The following is an 11,667-nucleotide window of genomic DNA, read 5'->3' as shown; positions in this document are numbered from 1 at the left end:
CTTGTGCATCCTCTGGGCCACATCAAGACTGGAAAGAGGAGTAGATATCAGGCGGAAGGATCTGGCCTTCTGCTGGGTGACAGCCACCTGCATGGCCTGTTCCTGCTTTCTCTTTTCCCCAGGTGGCATTGTGCTTCCCAAGCAGAGCGTGGACCTTTCTGATGGCAGTGAGCAGCAAGGAACCGACTGAATCATAGAATCACAAGGTTGGAAACGACCTGTAAGAGTCTCAGCTATAGAGGTCCTATAAGGGTCTCAGCTTCCTTCCTGCCCTGCGCTTGACTGAGGGACCCTGCGACCAGCTCAGGAGGTAAGAGGTGGCCATGGGCCCAGCTCTGCCAGCTTTCACTGTGAAAGGGAGCAGGTCAGGGAAAGACACAGCCTGGGTGAGCCTGAGCTTTACTCTAGCATCTGAGGGAGCTGTGGACACCAGCTGTGGACACGGCTCATAAAGGTGTGGGTCAGCTGTCGATGCTCAGTGTTCTTAAGCAGCCCAGCTGTACCTCCAAGGCTGTAGTCACAATTTCTCTGCGAGCTCAGATACCCTGAGGATCACGGCATCTCTCACTTTGCTCTCACGCCCTTGCTCACAGTCTCTGAGGAACGACTTGAGCCCTGTGACCACGTCCTCGCTCGTGTGCTGGAGTCACTTTTGTGCCTTTTGGTGTCAGGGCTCTTGGGCAAAACGTGCCTGGACACTGCCACACATGTAATGCCTTTCTGCGGTGCGCACTGGAGGATGCAGAACTGGCTGGGTCTGCGATGCTTTATAAAGCTGGTCTGACCTATTTCAGCAGCAGTGAGAACTCTTCTCACCTAGTGTAACCCTTAGAGCAGCGAGGAGTGACCGGTGCTACCTGGGGGTAAGTCTTTTTTTCTACTTTCTATCCCAAGTCCTTTCCTTTCCATGGAAACAGCAGAAGTGTTCCTTCAGAGCTGATTTACCCCTGCCCCTGCTGTGTTTCGTTTCACTTTTTGTGGATGAGTAAGAGCCCCTTTAGGGATGAGCATCTCCTTGCTCCTTCCATTTTACAGCTCATAGCAAGGTGCTCAAGACACCCCACAGTTGTGGGGAGCAGCTGGCACAAGAGAAATAAGTCCTGAGGCTGCAGCAAAGCTTTTGGGTCATTTGCAGTGGCTCAGTGGGAGCTTGCAGAGGCAAAAAGCAGCTGGAGATGTGCTCTACAGTTCTGTGCTGGTTTGCAGATTCCTCAGGAGTGGTCCTGGGTCATCTGGCTTCCACCAAGAGCGTTCCTCTTCTCTCCACAGATCACATCCCAGGTGCTGTCTGTCTGTCTGTGGTAGATTCCAGAGCAAGGAGGCCTCTCCATGCCATCACTGCACATTGATTTCAGCCTGTGGCACCCACACTGGGACACATGGATGCTCCGGGAAACAGCTGTGAACCCTGGGGCTGGAATGAAGATGCCAGAAACAATGTAGAAAAAAAAACAGAGGTAAGTCTCAGTTTGTGCAGGAAACTCTGAGGAAACACACCTGCTAAGGTGAAGCTGTTTTTCCCCTGCAACCTAGCCCTAATTCCAGGAATCAAGCATACCCCACACACCTTCAGCTGGGACCATCCAGTGAGGTTTGTTTTGGATGCTACTGTCCAGCACCCATTTCGGAGCAGCCAGCGTGCTTCCCATGGATGCTTGCTGCTGTCCCGAGCCCTTTATAACCTCAGTAGCCCCTGCTAGAAGGCAGCATACTTCAGAACTGAAATGGCATGGTTTTGTGGGAGGGAGCAGGGGCTTTGTACCAGGGAGCTGCAGGACATCCTGGGCACAGCATGGCAAGATTGGAACATCCACTGCCTGTCTGTGTTGGCTCTACAAAACTGCACAGGGGCACAGCGTCTCTAGCAAGAAAACCTCTGCAACTCATTCTGCTCCCTTCTCTTTTTAAGAAATGACACGGTCCAGCTCATTTTGGCCGTGGGACACAGCGGCTCTGACAGCATCCCAGTGCTGCGGCATCCCGCTGCTGCCTCTCTGAGGGGCCAGGGCTGATGCAGAGCAAGGCAGCAGCTTGGCGTTGCAGTGGGAAGCGGAGGCGTGTGGAGTGCTGTAGGTGTGCTGGCTGTGCCCCGTCGCTGTGGGGTAGAGCTGGTGCTGCAGTGAGCCCCTGTGGGATGGTGGTGGTGCCAGGGGTTGGAGGGCTGTGCAAGCTGGCTATCGCAGGGCTGGGGAAAGCAGGAATAATGGAGATAATGGAGAGAGATGGCTTTGGTGGGGCTGCCTGATTTTTCATGTGCTCCAGAGGGTTGCTGAAGTTCATCAGGAAATGCAGCATCTCTCCCTTATAAATGTTTTGGGCTGAGGCACTGGGGTGAGTGGAATGGCACAGCTGGGTCTGGGAGTGATGGCTTTGGGTTCAGCCAATTCTTGGTATCCCCTGGGTGAGCCAGTGCCCTTGCCCCTGCCTTCAGTTTCACGGGCAGAGGAGGAAACAGCCTGCAGGCCCAAGGCTGCCTCGTCCTGTTCCACTTGGCTGGGGGTGGTGTGGGGCTGTGTGTCAGTGGGCTGAAGCCGGCCCCAGGGGGCAGCCAGCAGGCTTTGACAGCAGCAGAGGTGGCTGCCTGCGGGCTCTCTCTGCTCCACGCTTTGGTTCGCAGGTCTTGGGCTGCTCCCAGTCGTCCTCCGTGTCCTCGGGTTGTGGTTCCCAGAAATCCTTCAAGTTGGAGAAGCATCCCCCAAAGGGCTGGCAGCTGATGTGTTTCAGCACCTTATGGCAGCATGCATGAAAGCAGCCGGTGAAGGGCCCTCATTCTCAGCTCTTGGGTGAGGCTGTGTGTCCTCCCAGGGGAGCACTGCGATGGGTCCTGCCTCACTCCAGCTCCCCTGGATGCGTCCTTCAATCCTTGTGTCTCCGGGCTCCTGTGCTCCTTGAAGTGGGGGTTGGCTGCCAGCCGGCTGGGCTCTGGGTTGGGGTGAGTGCTGCTCGCCGCCCCATTGCCCTCCAGGCAGTGCTGTTAGTGGCAGGACTCTGCCTCACTCACCTGGGCCAGCAGCTTCTTCTTGGCCAGCAGAGACACGATGGGGTGGTTGCCTTAGGAGTAAAAGCTGGACAAGAGGCACTTGCAGGCTTCAGTGTGGGCGCAGCGAGTGCCGGGCCACCCCCCCGAGGGGCTGTGCTGGGGCCGTGGGGCTGGCACATTGCTCCACTGGCCAGCCTTGCTTGTGGGCCTCTGTTTGGTCTTCCTGGGTGGGGAATGCAGCCATCAGGAGGTACCCGGAGAGGCAAATCTGCTCAATCCATCTTTAAGATGGGGAAGAAGAGTATACGTATCTGAGAATACCTCAGTGGTGTAGAAATGTCAGCACTGATGGATGTCTGTGATGGAAACTTGTGTGGGAGCAATAATTCAGTAATAACATAGGTCAGATCCTTACGCTGAAGTTGGGTACCTTACAAGAACCATGTTGTGATGTCACGTTTGACAGTTTGCTCTGCATGATGTGGATGGTGGAGCTGTATGTAATCCATTTCCAGTTGTGAACAAGATTGCTCTAAGAGCTGCTGCAGTGAGATGCGTGTTGGCTGACTGTAAGCTGAAACGTAATTGCCTCTGAATATCAGTGTGTGTGTGGGGATTTTGTTTTTAATTCTGCAATTTCATCCTTGTCCTACAGCAGCTCTGAAGAGGCCCTTGTTTTCCCAAACCCTGCTTTGCTGCTAATTGAGGCTGGTGGCGAGTGCTGTGCTTTGGGCCCTTTGCTTTTAGTTTCTGTGGCCTGTGTACCCTGAAGGTGCTTTCTTTCACGTTTTTTTTTTGTTTGCTAGCCACCTTTTTGGTAGATAAGATTTATTAGGGATGTTGTTGCTTTCCTGTAGTGGCTATATGTAGGTGCTGGACCAGGGGAGGTTATCAGAAAAGGGAAGGACTTGCTGCACTAATTGAATTGTAGCCTTTTAGACAAATGGAAGTTATGGTGATGATAGTGTGCTGTGTAGCTGGAGGACTTCCTCAGCAATAATCTGGGACCTGATCCTCAGTTCCCAGTTTGAGCTTCTCCATCTGTTTCTACCCATATTGGAGCAGACCTGTATCTTGGAGGCAAGATCTGGGTAGTGAAAAGCTTAGTCTTGAGGGATATTGGCTGGCCATGTTAGTATATGAAATGTTCAGGCGTGGAAGGGAACAGCCAGTTTACAGCTGAGGAGTAGTTTGCCTTTCCTCTGAAATTCTTGCCCCTGGTTTCTGTGAGCACTGCTGCCCACTGCTTGCAGTGAGACTCAGCACTGGGTTTGGGGGGCCTGGTGCTGAGCGAGGTGTAACTGCAGCTCTGCACGGAAGCAAACTGCCCCCAGCAGTATCACAGGAGCTGGAACACCTGGTGTGTGCTTGGTTTTAAACTGGACGTGCTGTAATGGTACTGGACTTGTGGGCTGCCACTCGTTACCTTGGGAGATTTCTGTAAGGCTGTTTGAAGACGTTAAGACTGCCAAGTGTCCTCGTGCCCTTCTGTCAGCGATGACTGTTCTCAAGGCACGCATATAAGCAGAGTCATACTGTCAGGTTTGTTTTTGAAGTGAAGAGACAAAAATGAAATGGGGCATTTTTAGCTTGGATCAGTTCCCTAATCTGGTGCAGTGCGTGGTCTCACACTGAGAAGGTGACGGCTGAGCAAGGCTGGGGGCTGCTGGTGCTCCTTAAGAGGGCAAGGAGCTGAGCTGTGCTCCTGGCTGGCGCTAGCAGGTCTGTAAATGGCTGTGCTGAGGGGTCAGGCCTTGCAGAGAGCTGGGGCCAGCAGCTGGGAGACGACGGCTTCACAGCCAGCCCTCCTGCAGATCACCATGACTGGCGTTGGGCTGCAGCCTTGCATCATGCCTTGGGTCAAGCAGGGGGCTGGAGGCAGGTGATGTTACTGGGTGGGAACCACCAAACCGACAATGTTCCTCATTCCTGTGCCTTGTACAGGCTGTGGGAACTGGAGTTTGTTTTAGAGTGAGTTGCAAATTTCTGCAGTGCCCAGTCTGCAGTGGTTCGGTCTGTCCGCTCTTGAAGTCAGTGGGAGCCTTCCTGGTAGTTTGGTTATTCAAGTGCTCCACGAGAACCTTCCCTAAATAAAAGTATTTAGCTGTGGAAGCATTGGACTGTAGGCCAGCAGGCAGAAATGGTGTGTGCAGAGGGGTTTGTGAATGTACCTTGCCCGTGAAGGAGCCTCTCTCTGTGCTGTGACTGCTGCAATACCATGATAAAAACAAAATAAAGGATTCTAATACCTCATCAACTTGTTCGTTAATGGATTAAGTGTTGTCTTAAGGGCAGCGGTTGGAGTCCATCTAATGAAAGTTGGCTGGAGGTGTGTCCTGTGGCTATGGCAAACTTTGCTGTATAATAGCATGGACTTTTCAGTAGCTGCTTGCCACGCTGTGATGTGGTTGGAGAGGGAGAAACAGAGCACTGGCCATTTCCCAGCAGATAGCGATGAGTTTCTACTCAGTCACGATGCTCTGTGGTCTGACAGGTTTATAATTACTATCCTAAGATGGATGTCTCTGAGGGGACTGTAGAGATGTGCAGCATTAAGAAATCAGTAATCATTGCATCTTGAAATGCAGTTTCTGTGCAACATCGCAGATGCGCATCAAAGGTTTGATTCTAGGCTCGTCATTCCTTCCTCTCCATCCCTTCCTCTCCTCTCCACTCCCAAGTTCAGCGTCCTTTGCTGTGTCACAAAAGGGACTGTGTGGTGGCCCACATCTTTCCTGATGGAAAACCAGGGATGGTGATACCAGCACCGTTGGAGAGGCTGTTCAACTTGCTGTGTGAGCTTTCCTTTCCCCACAGTGCTGTTTTGATCTTGGGAAAGTCCCCCTCTTCTCTTCCGCAGTTTTGTCCCTGCTGGATGAGGGCGATGAAGGTTCACGCGCTGTTTCTCCATGAAGGGCTCTGCAGGGCCGTGTCAGCTGTGTGCAGAGCTGTGGTTCGTGCCCATTTCCCTTTCCTCCCTCTCCCTCCTCATTCAGCCCTCATGGAACATGACGAGTTTGGCCGTCAGGTGCCGCCGTGTCCTGCAGGACTTCCTTCTTTTGCTCTGAGTTCTCCGCAGTCGGGCCTGTTTTGGAGATGCTGTTGTAAGTGATGCTCTGATCTGGAGAGCTGGAAACCTCTTTATCTCAGAGCACAGCTGTTCACAGCTGGCAAATAATAGACTGCATGATGGAGACTGGGAAACTACTTCATTTTCTCTGTGGAAGGCTCAGCTGTACAGCACGAGGTTCTGAGCTGGTCCAGTTTTGCTCTCCCAAGGAAAATAGAGGATTGGAAAAGGAAATGCTGTTACAGCAGTAAGAATGTGCTCATCTACTGACTTTGGTGGGCCTTGGCTAGGAGCTGCAAAACGCCTGACTAAGAGTGCTGACACTATTGCCTTACTGTTTGTGTTCATTCTTCCTCTACGTTTTCTTAGGTGAGGTCCCGGATGACTGGAGGAAGGGTCACGTCACTCCCATAGACAAGAAGGGGAGCAGGGAGGACCCGGGGAACTACAGGCCGGTGAGTCTCACCTCCGTGCCTGGGAAGATCATGGAACAGATCCTCCTGGACAACATGCTCGATCACATAAAGAATGAGCTGTGATCCGAGACAGCCAGCACGGCTTCACCAAGGGAAGGTCATGCCTAACTAATCTTGTGGCCTTCTATGATGGAGTGACGGCATTGGTGGACGAAGGGAAGGCGACCGATGTCATTTACCTGGACCTGAGCAAGGCCTTTGACATGGTCCCCCACCACATCCTCATCTCCAAATTGGAGGGAAGTGGATTTGATGGGTGGACGACCCGATGGATGAGCAATTGGTTGAAAGGCCGCAGACAGAGGGTGGTGGTCAATGGCTCTATGTCCAGGTGGAGGCCGGTAACAAGTGGTGTCCCCCAAGGGTCTGTCTTGGGACCGGTGCTCTTTAACATCTTTATTAATGACATCGGTGAGGGAATTGAGTGCACCCTCAGCACGTTTGCTGATGACACCAAGCTGAGTGGTGCGGTTGATACGGTGGAAGGAAGGGATGCCATTCAGAGGGACCTCGACAGGCTGGAGGGCTGGGCTCGGGTGAACTTAATGAGGTTCAACACGGCAAAGTGCAAGGTTTTGCATTTGGGCCGGAAGAACCCCAGGCACCCGTACAGGCTGGGAGGAGTGGGCCTTGAGAGCAGCTCGGCAGAGAAGGACCTGGGGGTCCTGATGGACGAGAGACTGAACATGAGGCAGCAGTGCGCTCTGGCAGCTCGAAAGGCAAATGGGATCCTGGGCTCCATCAGGAGAGGGGTGGTCAGCAGGGAGAGGGAGGTGATCGTCCCTTTCTACTCGGCTCTTGTGAGGCCCCATCTGGAGTCCTGTGTCCAGGTGTGGAGCCCTCAGTACAAGAAAGACAGAGAGATCTTGGAAAGGGTCCAGAGGAGGGCGACTAAGATGATCAGGGGGCTGGAGCACCTCCCCTATGAGGACAGGCTGAGGGAGTTGGGCTTGTTCAGCCTGGAGAAGAGAAGGCTGCGGGGTGACCTCATGGCAGCCTATCAATACCTGAAGGGAACCTACACCCAGGAGGGGAGTAAACTCTTCAAAAGGGCTGACAACAGCAGGACGAGGGGAAATGGATCCAAGTTGAGGGAGGGAAGATTGAGGTTGGATGTTAGGGGGAAGTTCTTTACAAGGAGAGTGGTTAGGGCCTGGAACGGGCTGCCCAGGGAGGTTGTGGATGCCCCGTCCTTGGACGTGTTCAAGGCCAGGTTGGACGGGGTCCTGGGCAACCTGATGTGAATGTATGTGTTTGGTGGCCCTGCTAGGCAGGGGGGTTGGAACTACGTGATCCTTGAGGTCCCTTCCAACCCGGGTGATTCTGTGATTCTGTGATATAAGCTCACAAGATCTGGGGGGCAGCATTCGATTTCCTTCTTCATCTTCCAAGGCAATGAAAAGCACCAGACATAAGAATTGATGAAAAAAAGCCGGCAGATCAAGAATGACTTCATATGAGAGACAGCGCTCATCTTTTTACCAGAGCATTTCACTTTAAAACTCAAGGAAATTCATTTGAATCTAGCCTCCAGATTCATTAAAGAATTGGAAAAAAAAAATCAGTGTTAGCTATCTTTCCAAGCTGCATATTAACAATACAACTCGGTATTTGGCATGCAGAAAAATCGACTCTCACGTCATACTGCCACTCAGTTATTCAGGCACTGCTGTAATGACAGAACAGAATTATCCGTGGTAAGATAAAACAGTTTACCTCAATTCAGCCTTTCAAAGCACACTGTGCAGCATGGGAAAAGCCATAGTTAAGGGGAAAACCCCAGATTTAAGGGGAAAAACAGGGATTTCTGGGACAAAACCCCAGATTTCAGGTGAAAAACCCCACACTGAAGGAAAAAAACAGGGATTTCTGGCAGAAAAGGCCCTATTTAAGGAGAAAATCAGGAATTTCAAGCAGAAAAAGCTGCATTTAAGGGGAAAAACCCCAGATTTAAGAGGAAAAAACAGGGATTTTTAGCAGAAAAAGCCATTTTTAATGGGAAAGCCAGGGGTTTCTTGGAAAATAAGCGATATTTAAGAATGACTTCAAGGGTCTGGGGAGGGTACTGGATGGTGCGGGAGTGCAGCTGGTCTTCCCTTCTATCCCAAGGACACTGAGAGGATCAAAAAAACCCTCATCAATAAATGGCTTAGAGGCTGGTGCAGGCACAAGAACTTTGGTTTTTTTGACCATGGGGCAATTTACTCAGCTCCTGGCATGACGGCTGCAGGTGGAGCTCACCTGTCTGCAAGGATCCTAGCCCAGGAGCTGGCGAGCCTCACTGAAAGGTCTTTAAATTAGGAAAGAAGGGGGAAGGGGACAAAATGAGGGCTGCGGGTAGTTCGAGGTTCAAAAGTGAACTTGATGGGTGATGAGGGTAGAGTTGGAAGGGATGGAGTGTGGCAGGGGAAGGCTGCTTCCCTGAAGTGTCTGTGCACTAATGCGCGCAGTATGGGAAATAAACAGGAAGAGTTGGAGATCTGTGCGGCCACATGGCTACGATCTCATTGCGATCACAGAGACGTGGTGGGACAGCTGGCAGGGCTGGAATGTTGTCGTGGAGGGCTGTGTGCTTTTTAGGAAAGATCGGCCAGCGAGGAGGGGTGGTGGAGTTGCTCTTTATGTGAGAGAGCAGCTAGGATGTATTGAACTGCACCTGGGGGAGAGCGGTGTAGCAGTGGAGAGCTTGTGGGTAAGAATCAAGGGGCGGGCTGGTATGGCTGACACTGCTGTGGGAGTGTGCTGCAGGCCCCCTGATCAGGAGGAGGAGGTTGATGAGGCCTTCCACAAACAGTTGGAAGCGGCGTCACGATCCCAGGCGCTGGTTCTTATGGGGGACTTCAATGATGCAGATATTGGCTGGAAAAGCAATGTGGGCAGGCACGCGCGGTCCAGACGGTTCCTGCAATGTGTTGAAGACAACTTCCTGATGCAGGTGGTTGAGGAATCGACGAGGAGAGGGGTACTGCTGGACCTTATTCTCTCTAATAGAGAAGGGCTTGTCAGGGAAGTAAAGGTCGGGGGCAGCTTGGGTTGTAGTGACCACGAGATGGTGGAGTTCAAGATCCTGAGTGGAAGAAGCAAAGCAAAAGTAGGATTGCTATCCTGGACTTCAGGAGAGCCAACTTCGATCTCTTCTGGGACCTACTTGGAGCGATCCTGTGGGCTGGGGTGTTGGAAGGCAAGGGGGCCTGTGAGAGCTGGTCAGCATTGAAGCAGCTCTTCTTCCAAGCTCAAGATCGGTGCGTCCCTGTGAGGAAGAAATCAGGAAAGGGTGGCAGGAGAGCTGTGTGGATGAGCAAGGAGCTCGTGCACAAACTCAAAGGAAAGAAGAAGGCCCATGAAATGTGGAAAAAGGGTCTGAGCACTTGGGAAGAACACAGGAATGTTGTCAGGGCCTGCAGGGATGCGACAAGGAAGGCTAAAGCCTGCCTGGAATTAAATCTGGCAAAGGGGATAAAGGATAATAAAAAAGGCTTTTTTAAATATGTTAACAGTAAAAGGAAGACTAGGGAGAATGTGGCTCCCCTGCTAAGTGACGGGGGTGTTCTGATAACAGGGGATGCTGAGAAGGCGGAGATACTGAATGCCTTCTTTGCTTCTGTCTTCAGTGAAAAAGCTCCCCCTTGGGAATCTGAGACCCTGGAGGTGAGTGAGAGGGTCTGGGGAATGGAAGACCTCCCTTCAATCAGGTAAGAGGTGGTCTGAGAGCGCCTAGGCAACACCAATATTCACCAATCCATGGGAGCCGATGGGATGCATCCACGGGAGCTGTGGGAGCTGGCAGAGGTGATTGCTGAGCCGCTTTCTGTCATCTTTGAGAGGTCTTGGAGGACGGGGGAGGTGCCTGAAAACAGGAGGAGAGCCAATGTCACTGCGGTCTTCAAAAAGGGCAAGAAGGGAGATCCAGGCAATTATAGGCCAGTCAGCCTCACCTCTGTCCCTGGAAAGGTGATGGAACAGCTGTGCTGGATGTCATCTCCTGACAATGGAAGAAAAGGAGGTGATCAGGAGCAGTCAGCACGGGTTCACCAGGGGGAGGTCGTGTTTGACCAACCTGGCGGCCTTCTATGATGTTGTCTCTGGCTGGGTGGATGGGGGCAGAGCAGTGGATGTAGCCTACCTTGATTTCAGCAAGGCTTTTGATACTGTTCCCCACGACATGCTTACAACAAAGCTGAGGAAGTGTGGGATGGATGAGTGGACAGTGAGGTGGGTTGAGAACTGGCTGACTGGCAGAGCACAGAGGGTTGTTGTTGGTGGTGCAGAGTCTGGCTGCAGGCCTGCAACCAGCGGTGTTCCTCAGGGGTTGGTGCTGGGTAAGGTCTTGTTCAACATCTTCATCAATGACCTTGATGAGGGGATGGTGGCCACCCTCAGCAAGTTTGCTGATGATACGAAGTTGGGAGGATTGGCTGAAGGCCGTGCTGCCATTCAGCAAGACCTGGACAGGCTGGAGAGCTGGGCAGAAAAAAACCGGATGAGGTTTAACAAAAGCACGTGTAGAGTCTTGCATCTGGGGAGGAATAATTGCATGCAGCGGTACAGGTTGGGGGATGAGCTGCTGGAGGGGAGCTCTGCGGAGAGAGACCTGGGTGTCCTGGTGGCCATGACTGGTCGGCCATGAGCCAGCAGTGTGCCCTTGTGGCCAAAAGGCCAATGGCATCCTGGGGTGCATTAAAAAGAGCGTGGCCAGCAGGTCGAAGGAGGTGATCCTCCCCCTCTACTCTGCCCTGGTAAGGCCTCATCTGGAGCACTGCGTCCAGTTCTGGGCTCCCCAGTACAAAAAAGACAAGGATCTCTTGGAAAGAGTCCAGCGGAGGGCCACAAAGATGGTGAAGGGCCTGGAGCATCTCTGCTATGAAGAAAGGCTGAGTGAACTGGGTCTGTTCAGCCTTGAGAAAAGAAGACTGAGAGGGGACCTGATCCAGGTCTACAAATATCTAAGGTGTGGGGGGCAGAATGGCGAGGCCGGACTGTTTTCAGTGGTGAGTGGAGACAGGACGAGGGGAAACGGACAGAAACTGCAGCATAGGAAGTTCTGCACCAATGTGCACAAGAACTTCTGTACAGTGAGGTGACGGAGCACTGGAACAGGCTGCCAGGGAGGTGGGGGAGTCTCCTTCTCTGGAGATGTTCCA

The 11,667-nt window shown here is 52.5% G+C and overlaps 1 pseudogene; it reads right to left on the bottom strand.

Moving 5' to 3' along the window:
- Nucleotides 1-1,882: 1,882 nt before the first annotated feature.
- On the bottom strand, nt 1,883-3,472 carry LOC128079516 (AT-rich interactive domain-containing protein 5A-like; annotated as a pseudogene).
- Nucleotides 3,473-11,667: the final 8,195 nt, after the last annotated feature.

This window comes from Tympanuchus pallidicinctus, unplaced genomic scaffold (genome assembly GCF_026119805.1).
Source record: "Tympanuchus pallidicinctus isolate F22 unplaced genomic scaffold, pur_lepc_1.0 scaffold19, whole genome shotgun sequence".
NCBI lineage: Eukaryota > Metazoa > Chordata > Aves > Galliformes > Phasianidae > Tympanuchus > Tympanuchus pallidicinctus.
The sequence above is the reverse complement of the archived record's forward strand: the minus strand, read 5'-3'. Positions and strand labels throughout refer to the sequence as shown.